This window comes from Giraffa tippelskirchi, chromosome 3, assembly GCF_054371585.1.
Source record: "Giraffa tippelskirchi isolate mGirTip1 chromosome 3, T2T-mGirTip1v1.2.pri, whole genome shotgun sequence".
In the NCBI taxonomy this organism is placed as follows: Eukaryota; Metazoa; Chordata; class Mammalia; order Artiodactyla; family Giraffidae; genus Giraffa; species Giraffa tippelskirchi.
In genome coordinates, this window is record NC_137277.1 from 146,791,162 (window position 1) to 146,806,534 (window position 15,373).

Sequence of the window (15,373 nt, forward strand, 5' to 3'; positions counted from 1 at the left end):
TAGAGTAGACCATAAAAGGGACATTTAATACATGATATATCTAAGTACCTATCTTTCAACATTATTTCTAAGAAAAGATAAGTTCTAATTTTCATTTTTGGAGTATATCTCTCTCAAGTTTGGCAATGTGAGTGGGAGCTCTTTTATCTACTAGGAGCATCAGAGGCTCTGATAGTAAGGCAGAACCTCCTCGGCAAGTCCCTTTGGCAATAGAGGCTCTTTTGGCCAGGAGGCTGTTGGTGATGAGGAGGGAGATGGATTAGAGTAACTTATACAGTAGACTAGGAAGGAGTATCTCTTCAAAGTACCAGGACAAAGATACTGTTTAGATGAATCCCCAGGTATACAGAACTTGAGATCTTAAAGAATTACTTTATCCCATCACCAAGTCTTATACATTCCACACTTGATCTTAGCCAAAAGGCCGAGAAGCGATATGAATTCTATCTCCTAAACATCTCTCAAATTAAGTCCTCTTTTCTCCTTGGACTACTCAGATCCAAATACTATACAGCCTAGATTACTGTAACATTCTGCTAGCTGGTCTTCCTTCCTGTCATTAGTCTCAGCCAATTCCAATTTATTATCCACATAACTGTCAGCATGACCCATCTGCATGAATGAGATCATGACAGTTCCTTGTTTGAAACCTTATACTGAATTTCATGTCCTTCATGCTTCCTCTTTTGCAAGACTCAGACATTTCCTTAGCATGTAGCCCTTCTCTGCTTCTTTGGTGTCATTCTTTGCCATTCTTTAACTCAATCACTATGGTATAGCTAATCTGAACTACATGCATACCAAGTGTGTTATGATCTCTTAGGCCTTTCTGCTATTTCATATATTGTTAGTCAGGATCCTAAATCTTATCTGTTGTCCTCTGCTAAGTCTTCTCTCCTTCGCAAACTCAAACTGTATTAAGTACTCCACACCCCATACTCCATCCTCCAGTATGAGAGGTTTACTTTCATAACAGAACTTAAATTACAGAAAAGTAACTGCTTCCCTGGTGGCTCAGCTAGTAAAGAATCCACCTGCAATGCGGGAGACCTGGGTTCGATCCCTGTGTTGGGAAGATCCCCTGGAGAAGGGAAAGGCTACACAATCCAGTATTCTGGCCTGGAGAATACCATGGACTATAGTCCATGGGGTCACAAAGAGTTGGAAATGACTGAGAGACTTTCACTTTCACTTTCAACTGCCTTCTGATCTGGCTTCTACCATTCTGTACTTTTTTTTTTTTAAGGCAGTGGCCATATCTTTTATCTTTGCCACTCCAGCATTCAGTGCAGTTCTTGGTATAGATATTATATACTCAACGAATTTTTTTAAATGAATGCCAGTTTCTACATACTAGACAAGCTGTCGAGGAGGTGGTGGTCTAGTAGTAACAATAAATTAAATTCACATAACTAAACACAAGGCATATAGATGTGCCACAAGTGAGGTTTAAATGAAATACTTTGGTTATTTTAAGGAGAAAGTTCTCAATTCCAGTTTTAGTGTGAAGCTGGGAAACAAAATGGAGAAGGGTCAGGGAGAAAAGTCTTTTGAGATGAATTTTGACAAAAGGAATTTTAATACTTGAAGATGTAGCAAGTATAGGAATAGGTTAGGTCACATACTAACATATTAAAGCAGAGATGGTAATATAAAATCATAGAGCAGTCCAACTGAGCAAGTAAGAATACTGGGGAAAAAAAGCTGGAGAAGTAGGTCAGGCTTTAAATGCTGGCTGAGAACTCAGTACTTAATTTAGAAGACAACTATAGTATAATTGGGCTTCCCAGTTAAAGGCAGTAATTAGCAGAAGAGAGACTCTTAGAGCAATTGTAATAGTCCAAGTAAGGAGTAACAAGGTCATCTTTGGCAGATAATACAATATAGACAGGCAGACAGAGTCTTGATCACTTATAAGTGGTATGATTTTGAACATGTTACTTAAACTGGCAAACCCCAAGTTTCCTCGTTTATTTCAAAAGACTGCTGTGGTTAAATTTATGTAAAGAGATTAGCACAGTGCTTGGCATGTACCAAGTGTTTGAATTAATCAGTGATATTTCAGCAGTAACTGATAAAAATTCAACTCAAATCAGCATAAGAAATTAAGAGAAATTATTAAAAAGCTATTGACAAGCTCAATAGAATGGAATGAAGAGCCCAGAAGTAGAACAACACAAATATAGTCAAAATATTCTTTGACAAAGGATCAAGGCAATACAATGGAGAAAAGATAATCTTTTCAACAAATGGTGCTGGCACAACTGTATATCCAAATATAAAAAGTGAATTTACACACAGATCTTATACCTGACACAAAAATTAACTCAAAAGATATCATAGTCATAAATGTAAAAGGCAAAACAGTAAAATTTCTAGAAGATAACATACAAGAAAATCTAGGCGACTTTGGGTTTGGCAATGACTTTTTAGAAACAGTTCATGAAAGAAAAAATTGATAAGTTAAATTTCACTAAAATTTAAAACTTCTGCATTGTGAAAGACACTATTAAGAGAATGAAAGACAATCCATAGGCTGGGAGAAAATCTTTGCCAAATACATATCTGGTAAAGGACTTGTATCCAAAATGTATATAGAACTCTTACAACTCAGCAATAAGAAAAAAAAAAAAAAAAACCATGGCAAGTAAGCAAGTAAAGACACTCAACATATGTCATCATTACAAAATGAAACAATGAGATGCCAGTACACGTCTATTAGAATGGCTAAAAGCCAAAACACCGACGATACCAAATGCTGGTGAGAATGTCGAACAACAAGAATTCTCATTCACTGCTAGTAGGAATGCAAAAACAGCAGTCATTTTGGAAGACAGTTGGCAGTTTCTTACAAAACTAAACATACTCTTAACATGTGATCCCTCAACCCTATATGCCTTGGTATTTACCGAAATGACTTGGAAAATTGATGTCCATACAAAAACCTCTGTACAAGTATTTTTAGTAGTTTAATTCATAATTGCCAAAACTTGGAAGCAACCAAGATGTCCTTCAATAGGTGAATGGATAAAGAAACTGTGGTATAGCAATACAATGGATTAGTCAGCAATAAAAAGAAGTGAGCTATTGAGCCACAAAAAAAAAACATGGAGGAAACTTAAATGCATACTGCTAAGTGAAAGAAATTAATCTGAAAAGCCTGCATACTAGATGATTTCAACCAGATGACATACTGGAAAGGGCAAAACTATGGAGACAACAGAAAGAACAGAGATTTCCAATAGTTTTGGGGGAGGGACGAAAGGAAGGATAAAATAACTGGAGTACAGGAGATATTTAGAGTAGTGAAACTATACAGTTTGTTACTATAATGGTGGACACATGATATTATATATTTGACAAAATCCACAAAATATGAGAGTCAAAAGTTGAACCGTAATAAAACTATAGACTTAAGTAATTAACACTATTGGATCATCAATTGTAACAAATGTACCATAGTAATGGAAGATGTAATTATTAACATAATAGGAAAACTAGAGTTGGGGGGAGAGGGAATACGGGAACTCTTTACACTTTCCATTCAGTTTTTCTGTGAATATAAAACTTTTCTAAAAATTAAGTTATAAATTTAAAAATTCACTAAGCAAGGACTTTCTTGGTAAGATGCCACATTCCCAATGCAGGGGGCAAGGGTTTGAGATCCCGGTTGGGGAAGATCCTGCATGCCGTGCAGCCAAAAAAGAAAAAAATTCACTAAGTAATATATACAAAATTCATGCATTTTAATAAAATATGAAAAAGTTGTTCTTAAAAAAGGCTAGTGAGGTAATTCCCAGAAACAAAGATGGCCTAGGACCTCAGGAACTAAAACTAAGATGTGATTCTCTTTCTTTTCTTTTGCTTTCATTTTCTGGTAAGTAAATTCTTTCTTCACATAAGAGGAATAATGACATTTCCTTTCTTCTGCAAAAAAAAGGCCTAGATTGATTTCTGAGGCTGGTGGCAGTGTGGGAAATCCAGAATATTAATTCAATTAGATAATTATATTGAACCCTTGAAATATGGTGACTTATGTTATGTGATAGCAAATAACTGGCAAAACTGTTCCCTGCAGTAAGATGAAAAATTAGCCCAATGAAATTTTTTTAAAAATTGAACTTACATCCAAAAAACTGTAGATTCATATGCAGTTGTAGAAGTAATAACAGAGAGATCCCATGTATCATTTGCTCAGGTTCCCATAAAGGTAACTAAAGGTAACATCTTATAGAACTATTCTTTGTTCTGAAGGCTATTTTACTTGATATTCATATTGCCTTTATTGCTTTATTTTAACACTCAAAAAAGATGTCCTTTTCATTATAGGGGACTGGAAGGCAAAAGCAGGAAGTCAAGAAATACCTGAGTAACAGACAAATTTGGCCTTGGAGTACAGAATGAAGCAGGGCAAAGGCTAATAGAGTGTTGCCAAGAGAAAACACTGGTCATAGCAAACACCCTCTTCCAACAACACAAGAGAAGACTCTACACAGGGACATCACCAGATGGTCAACACCGAAATCAGATTGATTATATTCTTTGCAGCCAAAGATGGAGAAGCTCTATACAGTCAGCAAAAACAAGACCGGGAGCAGACTGTGGTTCAGATCTGAACTCCTTATTGCCAAATTCAGACTTAAACTGAAGAAAGTGGGGAAAACTACTAGACCATTCAGGTACGACATAAATCAAATCCCTTATGATTATACAGTGGAAGTGAGAAATAGATTTAAGGGACTAAATCTGATAGACAGAGTGCCTGATGAACTATGGACAGAGGTTCATGATGTTGTACAGGAGACAGGGATCAAGACCATCCCCAAGAAAAAGAAATGTAAAAAAGCAAAATGACTGTCTGAGGAAGCCTTACAAATAGCTGCGAAGAGAAGGGAAAAGCAAAGAAGAAAAGGAAAGATATTCCCATCTGAATGCAGAGTTCCAAAGAATAGCAAGGAGAGATAAGAAAGCCTTCCTCAGTGATCAATGCAAAGAAATAGAGGAAAACAACAGAATAGGAAAGACTAGAGATCGCTTCATGAAAACTAGAGATACCACAGGAACACTTCATGCAAAGATGGGCTCAATAAAGGACAGAAATGGTATGGACCTAACAGAAGCAGAAGATATTAAGAAGAGGTGGCAAGAACACACAGAAGAACTGTACAAAAAAGATCTTCACAACCCAGATAATCACGATGGTGTGATCACTCACCTAGGGCCAGACATCCTGGAATATGAAGTCAAGTGGGCCTTAGGAAGTATCACTACAAACAAAGCTAGTAGAGGTGATGGAATTCCAGTTGAGCTATTTCAAATCCTCAGAGATGATGCTGTGAAAGTGCTGCACTCAATATGTCAGCAAATTTGGAAAACTCAGCAGTGGCCACAGGACTGGAAAAGGTCAGTTTTCATTCCAATCCTAAAGAAAGGCAACACCAAAGAATGCTCTTAACTGCCGCACAATTGCACTCATCTCACACGCTAGGAAAGTAATGCTCAAAATTCTTCAAGCCAGGCTTCAGCAATATGTGAATCGTGAACTTCCAGATGTTCAAGCTGGTTTTAGAAAAGGCAGAGGAACCAGAGATCAAATTGCCAACATTCGCTGGATCATCGAAAAAGCAAGAGAGTTCCAGACAAACATCTATTTCTGCTTTCTTGACTATGCCAAAGCCTTTGACTGTGTGGATCACAATAAACTGTGGAAAATTCTGAAAGAGATGGGACCACCTGACCTGCCTCTTGAGAAACCTGTATGCAGGTCAGCAAGCAACAGTTAGAACTGGACATGGAACAACAGACTGGTTCCAAATAGGAAAGGGAGTATGTCAAGACTGTATATTGTCACCCTGCTTATTTAACTTATATGCAGAATATATCATGAGAAATGCTGGGCTGGAGAAAGCACAAGCTGGAATCAAGATTGCAGGGAGAAGTATCAATAACCTCAGATATGCAGATGACACCACTCTTATGGCAGAAAATGAAGAAGAACTAAAGAGCCTCTTGATGAAAGTGAAAGAGGAGAGTGAAAAAGTTGGCTTAAAGCTCAACATTCAGAAAACTAAGATCATGGCATCTGGACCCATCACTTCATGGCAAATAGATCGGGAAATAGTGGAAACAGTGGCTGACTTTATTTTTGGGGGCTCCAAAATCACTGCAGATGGTGATTGCAGCAATGAAATTAAAAGACGCTTGCTCCTTGGAAAGAAAGTTATGACCAATCTAGACAGTATATTAAAAAGCAGAGACATTACTTTGTCGACAAAGGTCTGTCTAGTCAAGGCTATGGTTTTCCCAGTAGTCACGTATGGATGTGAGAGTTGGAGTATAAAGAAAGCTGAGCACAGAAGAATTGATGCTTTTGAACTGTGGTGTTGGAGAAGACTTTTGAGAGTTCCTTGGATTGCCAGGAGATCCAACCAGTCCATCCTAAAGGAGATCAGTCCTGTGTGTTCATTGGAAGGACTGATGTTGAAGCTGAAACTCCAATATTTTGGCCACCTGATGCGCAGAGATGACTCATTTGAAAAGACCCTGATGTTGGGAATGATTGAAGGCAGGAGGAGAAGGAGACAACAGAGGATGAGATGGCTGGATGGCATCACCGACCCGATGGACATGAGTCTGGATAAACTCCGGGAGTTAGTGATGGACAGGGAGGCCTGGCATGCTGCGGTTCTTGGGGTCGCAAAGAGTCGGACACGACTGAGCAACTGAACTGAACTGAATGTTTGCATATTATATCTTTTTCTATCTTTTAACTTTCTACTTGACACTGATTATATTTGAAGTTAGTTGCTTGTAGACAACAAAGGTGTGTTTTTTAACCACTTTTGTCAATCTCTGTCATTGAATTAGTGTACTCAAACGGTTTAAATTTAACATAATTATTTACATGTTTAGCCTTCAGTCTATCATTTTAAATCTTGTTTTGTTTGCTTTGTTCCCCAGCACCACCTCTTCCCCAAGTTGTATCATTTTTCCTGCCTTCCTGAGTTACTTGAGCATTATGAGAATTCCAGTGTGATTTATCTATGGCATTTTTTAAGTGTACATTTTTGTATGCATTTTCTAGTAGTTGGATCTAGATATTTTATCTCCATCACTTATCACAGATGATGGTCTCATCATCTTAGTAGTTTGAGTGAACTATAGAAACCATACCTTCCTTTGCCCTTCCCCATTTATAATAAAACTGTCTTAAATATTTCCTCTATATATTTATATATGTACATAAAAGAAAAATTACAGTATCAGTGTTATAATTTTTTGCTTCAATTATCAAACATAATCTAAAAAACTCAAGAGGAAAATGAAGGCCTGTTGTATTTACTCATATTTTTGCTGTGTTCTTTCTTTTTTACTGATATTACAAAGTTGAAAGTTCTATCTTTTATTGTTCCCTTCCAGTTTAGAGAATTTTCTTCAGTTATTATTTTAGGATAAGTCTGCTTGTTAAAAATATTCTTGGTTTTCTTTCATCTGAAAATGTCTTCATTTTCCCTTCATTTCTAAGGGTATTTTCACTAAGGTATAGGATTCTGGGTTGACAGTTCCTTTTTAGTCAGCACTTGAAAAACATTTTTACCTCCTCCTGGCCTCCACAATTTCTGATAAGAAATTTGCTGTCATTTGGATTGTTCTCCTCCTACAGGAAAGATGTCAGTTTTCTCTGGATGCTTTCAAGATCTTTTTGTATTTAGTTTAACTATGATGGATATTGGTATAGATTTCTTTAGGTTTATCTTGTTTGGGATTCACTGAGAATCTTAAATCCATTGGTTATTTAAGTCTCTTGCTAAATTTGGGTACTTTTCAGCCATTATTTCTTTAATACTTTTTCAGCCTTACTCTTTTTCTCTTCATCTCCAAAAGTCCAATGACATGAATGTTAGGTGTTTTGTGATGGTCCCACAAGCTCCTAATATTCTGGGTTGTTTTATTTTTCCCAGTCTATTTTCTGTCGTTCAGATTGGGTATCTTCTATTACTCTATCTTCAGATTCACTTATTCTTTCCTCTTCCCTACATTCTGCTTTTGAGCCCACCCATTATGTTTTTATTTATGTTTTTCTTTGTATCTTATATTTCATTGTTGAGAGATTCAGTTTCTTTCTTGAGGCTATTTGTTTCCAGTGTGTTTGCTTGCTGAAACATGTTTTTCAATGCTGCTTTAAAATCTTTGTCAGATTATTCTAACACCTCTGACATCTCACTTTTGGAGTATATTGGTTGTTGTTTTCCAGTCAGCTTGAGACTTACCTCATTCTTGTTGTAATAAGTGGTTCTCAAATGAAAACTAGAATTTTTCATACTATGTTATATGATTATATATCCTATTTAAACATTTGGTTCTAACTTACTTTCTCTGATACCACTCCAGCTGAGAAGTGTTGCTACTTTATTACTACCAGATGGAGAGAGAAGTCCAGATTCCATACTTGGCCTGTCTTGACACTGGATGGGAGGGGACGGTTTCTCATTACTGCTGGATGTAAATGTTCTGGCTCCACACATGGCCTATGATGACGCTGTGGGTAGAGGAAATCTCATTAATGCTGGGTGATGGTGAAAGTCCTGACTCTCCACAAAGTAGCCAATGCACTGGGGTCGGGGGATGGTAGAGAATGCTTGTTACTAGTGATTGTGTCCAGGCTCTTTACTTAGCCTTCTCTGACACTACCCTGGCAAGGGTGTTAGGGCACCTTATTTTAGGAAGTGGAGGCTCCTCCCTTAGCCTCTGCTAGTTGGGTATAGCCACAGTTTTTTTTCTGTGATATTTGGCTTCGGTAGAGAATTTGTTTTCTATAAGTTTTCTATCTTGCAAGACTTCCCCTTTCCTAGTGCTATGTTTAGAGAGAGGTTTTCCTTGAGACTTCAAGGAAACACATCTGTCTGTGTCTACTGATGTTTCTGAAACCTTTAGCATCAGTTCTGTAATATACAAGGCAAAAATAAAACCTATTCACCACTTTGATATTCCTTAAGTCTCAAGGTCCCCAGCCTGTCTGATTTCTTTTTTCTACCAATCAAGGTCATCATGGAGAAGGCAATGGCACCCCACTCCAGTACTCTTGCCTGGAGAATCCCATGGACGGAGGAGCTTGGTGGGCTGCAGTCCATGGGGTCACTAAGAGTCGGACAACTGAGCGACTTCACTTTCCCTTTTCCTTTTCATGCACTGGAGAAGGAAATGGCAACCCACTCCAGTGTTCTTGCCTGGAAAATCCCAGGGATGGGGGAGCCTAGTGGGCTACCGTCTATGGGGTTGCACAGAGTTGGACATGACTGAGGCAACTTAGCAGCAGCAGCCGCAGCAAGGTCATCTTATGTCAGTTTTATGAGAAATAGCTTTGCCAAATCTACTTGATATCTTATTTCCCTTGTGCTTGATCTCTGAATTCTAACGATCTGGAGTGGAGCCTCTGATTGTTTTAAAATACGTCCACAAGAGTATTGGCCATCCTCCCTTCAAGAAGCCTGATCTGTTTCATTTGTTATTGTTCCAAGGTTTCTTCCTCATTCTTTTGTTTGGAAAAAATTCTACAGTCTTCTCATTTTGCTTAACTTCTCTGTCTCTGTAACATTAGGTAAAACAGTTACTTATCCCAGTCTTAAAGGGGTGTCCTTGTTTGGGAGCATCTCTGTTCAGTATATGTATGCCTGGCGGTTTTGGTGGGAGAGCTGGACCTGAAGTGAGCACTGATCACATCTTCTCCTAGGGTGTGCTGGTGATAGCTTAAGATGTCGGATTTGTGATCTCCAAAGAAGAAGATTTAGCTTCGGGACCAGGGAGCAGGCTTGATCACTGAGTTTTTGTGTGGCAGAAGTTTTATTACAGTGAAGGACAGAGAAAGCTTCAGACATAGACATCAGAAGGGGGACAGAGAGTGCCCCCCTTGCCAGTCTTATCAAAGCCTTATATACTTTTACCAGACCCACTCCCACAACATACATCTTAAATTAACAAGATTAGACATAAGAATAGAAAGGTCTTACCAGACCCACTCCCACAACATAGGTCTTAAGATAACAAGGTTAGTCAGAAGGTTCTTGTGAAGGAAAAACATGTCCTCAGGCAAGATACATTGTTGTTATATAATCATTAGTACAGAGCTTAAGGAAAAACATACCCTTGAGCAAAATGAGCTGTTTTGTTGTATAATCATTAGCTCTGGGCTTAAAGAAAGTTAGTCTTAAAGATGGTTGTCATAACAACTCAGAGTTTAAGAAAAAACATCTGATGTGACTAAGCTAAGACAAAGCAATGTAGAAAAAAACCTTTGTCCCTTTTGCCTTGAGAACCCTGGACCCCTTTTTCTTCTCCTGGAGGGCCCTGGACTCCTTATCAACCTACCTAAGAATTAGCTCTCTCAATGATAGCTATCACTTTTCTGGGGCTGGAGATAGAGAGGCTAGAGACAGAGCCATGTGTAAGTCGGGGGTTCTCCTATGCTCAGTGGGTGTCACCACCCTATCAGGGGCAGTATCAGGTCCCATGTGTAGAAGCCCTGAGGATTAGATCTGAGCTGATTTTGTTTCTTCTAAGCATGAGATCTCTCCCCTCCCAGTAACAGCACCTTTGTCTCAGAGGGAAGTAGAGCTGAAGCAAGAGGGGCCACAGTGAACACCTAGTGCTATGTAGGTCTTTAATTTCTTTCAGCAATGTTTTATAGCTTCCAGTATACAAGTTCTTTAATTTATTAAATTTATTCCTAAATATTTTATTCTTTTTGATGCTATTATAAGTGGAATTATTTTTTAAATTTCATTGTTAGATGATTCATTGCTAGTGTAAAGCAATACAATTAATTGTTGTCTATTGATTTTATATCCTGCGACCTTGCTGAACTTTATTATTTCTATTATTTCTTAGGACTTTTAGTGCATTCCTTAGGACTTTTGATATACAAGATCAAGTCATCTGCATGGTATTACTTCTTCCCTTCCAATCTGGATGTCTTTTGCTTCTTTTTCTTATCTGTCTCAGCTTAAGCCTCTAATACAATGTTGATTGTTTTGTGTTAGTACCTCAGTCATGTCCAACTCTTTGTGATCTCATGGTCTGTAGCCCACCAGGCTTCTCTGTCCACGGAATTCTCCAGGCAAGAATACTGGAGTGAGTAGGCATTCCCTTCTCCAGGGGATCTCCCTGATCCAGGGATGAAACCCAGGTCTCCTATGCTGCAGGCAGATTCTTTGCCACCAGGGAAGCACAATGTCAATTAGAAATGGTAAAAGTAGACATCTTTACCGTGCGTGTGTTCTTAGGGGGCAAACATTCAGTCTTTCCATTAAAAACGATGTTAGTTATGGGTTTTTCACAGATGTCTTTTATCAGGTGGAAGAACCTATTGAGGTTCTGTTTTGTTGAGTTCTTTCAAATGCTGTCTCTGTGCCTATTAATATGATCAAGTAATTTTTGCTTTTTATTCTATTGATATGGATTATAATGTTAATTGAACTTCAGATGTAAAACCAATCTTGCATTCCTGGGACAAATCCTACTTTGTCAAGGTGTTTAACTCTTTTTTGTATGTTGCTGGATTTGGCTTCCAAGTATTTTGTTGAGGATTTATTATGTTTCTAACTGATATTTCCCATCCTCTTCATAGTGGGTAAAGTACAATGCATGCAAATATGGTCACTAAATCATTGCATTTGAGAGTTCACTGAGTGTTAAAGATAATTCTTAAGGTCATGACATGTAGCAATTTGTATTTTGCTAAAGCTTGGATTTTCTCATGCACATGTTTAAATCATATGCTACAAGTGTCACTTAACTAGCAAGATTAGTCAAAAAATAAGCTTTCAAATTCCCAAATAGCTTTATCTTCTAATCTTGTTTTATCGGGCATTTGAGGGGCAAAATTATATGCTAGAGTTCCATACCTCATGTGAAGTTCATTCCTCTCAACGTCCAGTTTTGGTAGAAGCTTATTAAAACACATGAAAAAACACCTGTCCAAAACCAAGAAAAATTGAAAAGAATTAAAACATTTATTGGAATCTCTCAAAAAATATCAGATGGGATCCAATTCAAATCCCAACAACAACAAAAAAAACTTAAAATCATCACCCCTCTCCCATTCCTTTCCATTAAATTCCTCACAGGAACCAATTTTAAGATCTCCAGTATCCATTCATTTTACCTTTTAGTAGAGAAATAGCACATATGTGGCCCACAGGCCAAATTTGGCCTATGCATACATTTAATTTGATACATGTTTTAAAAATAAATTTAATTGGTTGTCAACATTGGTAAATTGAGAAATGACACATAAAAATCTGACGTATCTGATGTCCCTTGAAAAATCTGAAAGTTTGGCTAAATGTTGCCTTCATTTTATAACTGGCTGGTGGTAAACAGTGACTGCCTCCTTCAAATATGACATGTCTTTTCAATCTGCTACTGTCTTTACCACTCCCTATTATATTACAGAGGGCCAATTTTATTATTTATGATGTAGGCCTATCCTCTGTAGACACTGGAGTTTGTGACCTTTTAAATGCTGTCATTTTCAATGTAAATTAGTCTTTCTAGGATTCCTTTCAATTTTGCAATTTTGTCTATTTATTATATTAAGTTGTAAAACAAAAGTTCTGAGAACCCCAAGGACCACTTGAGAACTGTTGAGAGTCCAGAGATGAGCTATGGCCTTCTGGCCACTATAAGCATAATAAAATCCTTGTAGAGATCTCTATCTGTTAGAAAGGAGGGGTAAACTCAAACAACTGGTTACAGTAGCTTTGTATATGTAAGACCTCTAGCGAAGAAGGAAAGTGCAGCTCTCAGAAAGAATAAAGAGGAAGGAGGGCTGTCTGTGCCCATGATTGTTAGAAAAGCTGTGGTTGTTTAGTCGCTAAGTTGTGACCAACTCTTTTGAGATCCCATGGACTGTTGCCTGCCAGGGTCCTCTGTGCCATAGAATTTCCTAGGCAAGAATACTGGAATGGGTTCCCATTTCCCTCTCCAGGGGATCTTCCCAACCCAGGGATTAAACCACATCTCCTGCATTGGTAGGTAGATTCTTGACTACTGAGCCACCTGGGAAGCCCCTGTTAGAAAAGTGCATTTGTGCTAAGTCACTTCAATTGTGTCCAACTCTTTGTGACCCCATGGACTGTAGCCTGCCAGGCTCCTCTGTCCATGGGATTTTCCAGGCAAGAATACTGGAGTGGGTTCCCATTTCCTAGACCCAGGGATCCCAGGGATCAACTCAAGACTCTTATGTCTCCTGCCATGGCAGACAGGTTCTTTACCACTAGTGCCACCTGGTTAGAAAAGTAGTGATTTACAAAATAGGAAAAACGAAGAGGGGATGGAGAAAGAAAACAGGTATTACAGTAATATTAATGCGACCTATGAACAGGAATTACAATGTTAATGACTTACCATAAATGACACAATTCATACAGACATATGAATTGAGAGTTACTACTTTTTCCAGAAGTGGCTCCTGTAGGGTTGTGTAAATTTTTGACTGTGGGGGGAAAACCTTGTGCTTACTTCAGTCTGTTTCTTTACTCTGCCCTTTAAATCTTTATTGGTATTTCTCATAGACTTTAATTACCTTAGAGTTACTGAAACAACTGTATATTTAATGGTTACTACAATTAATATTCTTTCTAAAACATAAGAACTCCCCATCCCTATCAATAGTGACAGGCAATTAAAAGGTCAATCTAATAATAAGAGCACAAAAGTCAAAATCTGCATTTGGAGTACATGAACATGTTTGGGCTTTTGGATTACATTTCAGTGACCTTCTACCTAACAAGAGACAGTAATGTGATTCACAGAATAGGATGAATGCTGATGGCCAAAATATGGTTATATATTCATTATTATATAATTAGCCTCTGCTTCTTTTTAACAAGTTCTTTTTAGAAAGCAGTAGATAGATTTATTTAGTAATAATAAATACTTTTGATTGGTCACACTATTATGATGTCTTGTGGAACTCAATAATTTAGAGTAGGCTAGCATATTACACCACTATGAAGTCACTTATATATATAAGTATATATAAGAAAATTACATTTTATCATTTGCTCATTTGTGCTATTTCAAGGCTATTAATATTTGTAATATGGAGTAAAGGAAACAGTACGTGTGCTCAAGCACACACATATATTGACTCAGAACAGTTAATATATGAAATGCCTAGTTCAATCCCTGGCCTATAGTATGCCTCAATAAGTGTTGGCCATAATATTTTAAATTCTCACTAATATTCTCTCCCACAAGATTCTTCAGAGTGCCTCGCCTCACAAGCACTTGAGTTTAGAATACTGGACTCTCCCTTCCCTTCTCTGTCTTTAGCATACATTTGGCCAAATCTTATTCATACATAGGGCTTTCCTGGTGGCTCAGTAGTAAAGAATCCGCCTGCCAGTGCAAGAGACAGTGGTTTGATCCGAGTCAGGAAGATCACTTGGAGAAGAAAATTGCAACCCACCCCAAGATTCTTGTCTGGAAAATCCCATGGGCAGAGGAGGCTGGTGGGTTACAGTCCATGGTGTCCCAAAGAGTTGGACACAACTTAGTGACTAAACAACAGCAATGTATTTATACACAACTGGCCAGATTGTTGTCGGACATCTACCACATTCCTATTGTTCAAGCTGGTTTTTGAAAATCATAAATAGCAAATCTCATTGGCGGCAAACACCAACGACAGCAAATGTGTAACAACTAACGCCTTTCCTGTGTCCTGCTCCCTGATGCCAATCAGAGATGCATTAGACTTCATATCTAAATTCCCAAGAACCTAGAAATCTTTGTGTACCTACAAAGAAACTCGAGGGTGTGAGAAAAGGGAGAATCTCTTCTTCATTCAGAGCATGTAGAAGGGGACGACAGAAGATGAGGTGATTGGATGGCATCACCAACTCAATCAACATGAGTTTGAGCAAACTCCAGCCGATGGTGAAGGATGGGAAAACCTGGAGTGCTGCAGTCCATGGGGTCGCAAAGAGTGGACACGACTGAGCGACTGAAAAACAACAACAAGATTTCCCACAGATTTCTCTAAGAGGACAGAATTACTCGAATATCTTTGGGGTTGTGTCTCTTTTAAGGCTTAAAGGACTAGAAAAACCTCACCTGAAAGTTGAGCCTAGCGAAAGGGGAGCATGGTTTACTCCAAACTCTCTACCCCATTACTGGAAGCGACCTTCGGGCAGCCCCTGCTGCAGCGCTGGTATCACAACTGTTACCCTTTTTGCCGGGGGTTCTGGGCTCATTCCCTCTCCTTTGCTCTTCTCAGGCTTTTCCCCAGACTTCCGTTCAAACTTCCCGGCCAGGGCAGAACCCACCAATCACAAACGTCCTTCCTCGGACCACGCCCCCTCATGGCCCC

The 15,373-nt window shown here is 38.4% G+C and overlaps 1 protein-coding gene across 1 annotated transcript in view; it reads right to left on the bottom strand.

The window, feature by feature from the left end:
* The window catches only part of FTCDNL1 (formiminotransferase cyclodeaminase N-terminal like), an 85,508-nt gene extending 70,218 nt beyond the window's left edge, over positions 1-15,290 (bottom strand). Inside the window, exons 1-3 of the transcript XR_014078682.1 lie at positions 15,118-15,290; positions 11,901-11,969; positions 8,372-8,539 (exon numbers count right to left, since the gene is read on the bottom strand). The gene's annotated coding sequence lies outside the window, so the exon portion shown is untranslated. The remainder of the gene's footprint in view (positions 1-8,371; positions 8,540-11,900; positions 11,970-15,117) is intronic.
* Between the last annotated feature and the right edge of the window lie 83 nt (positions 15,291-15,373).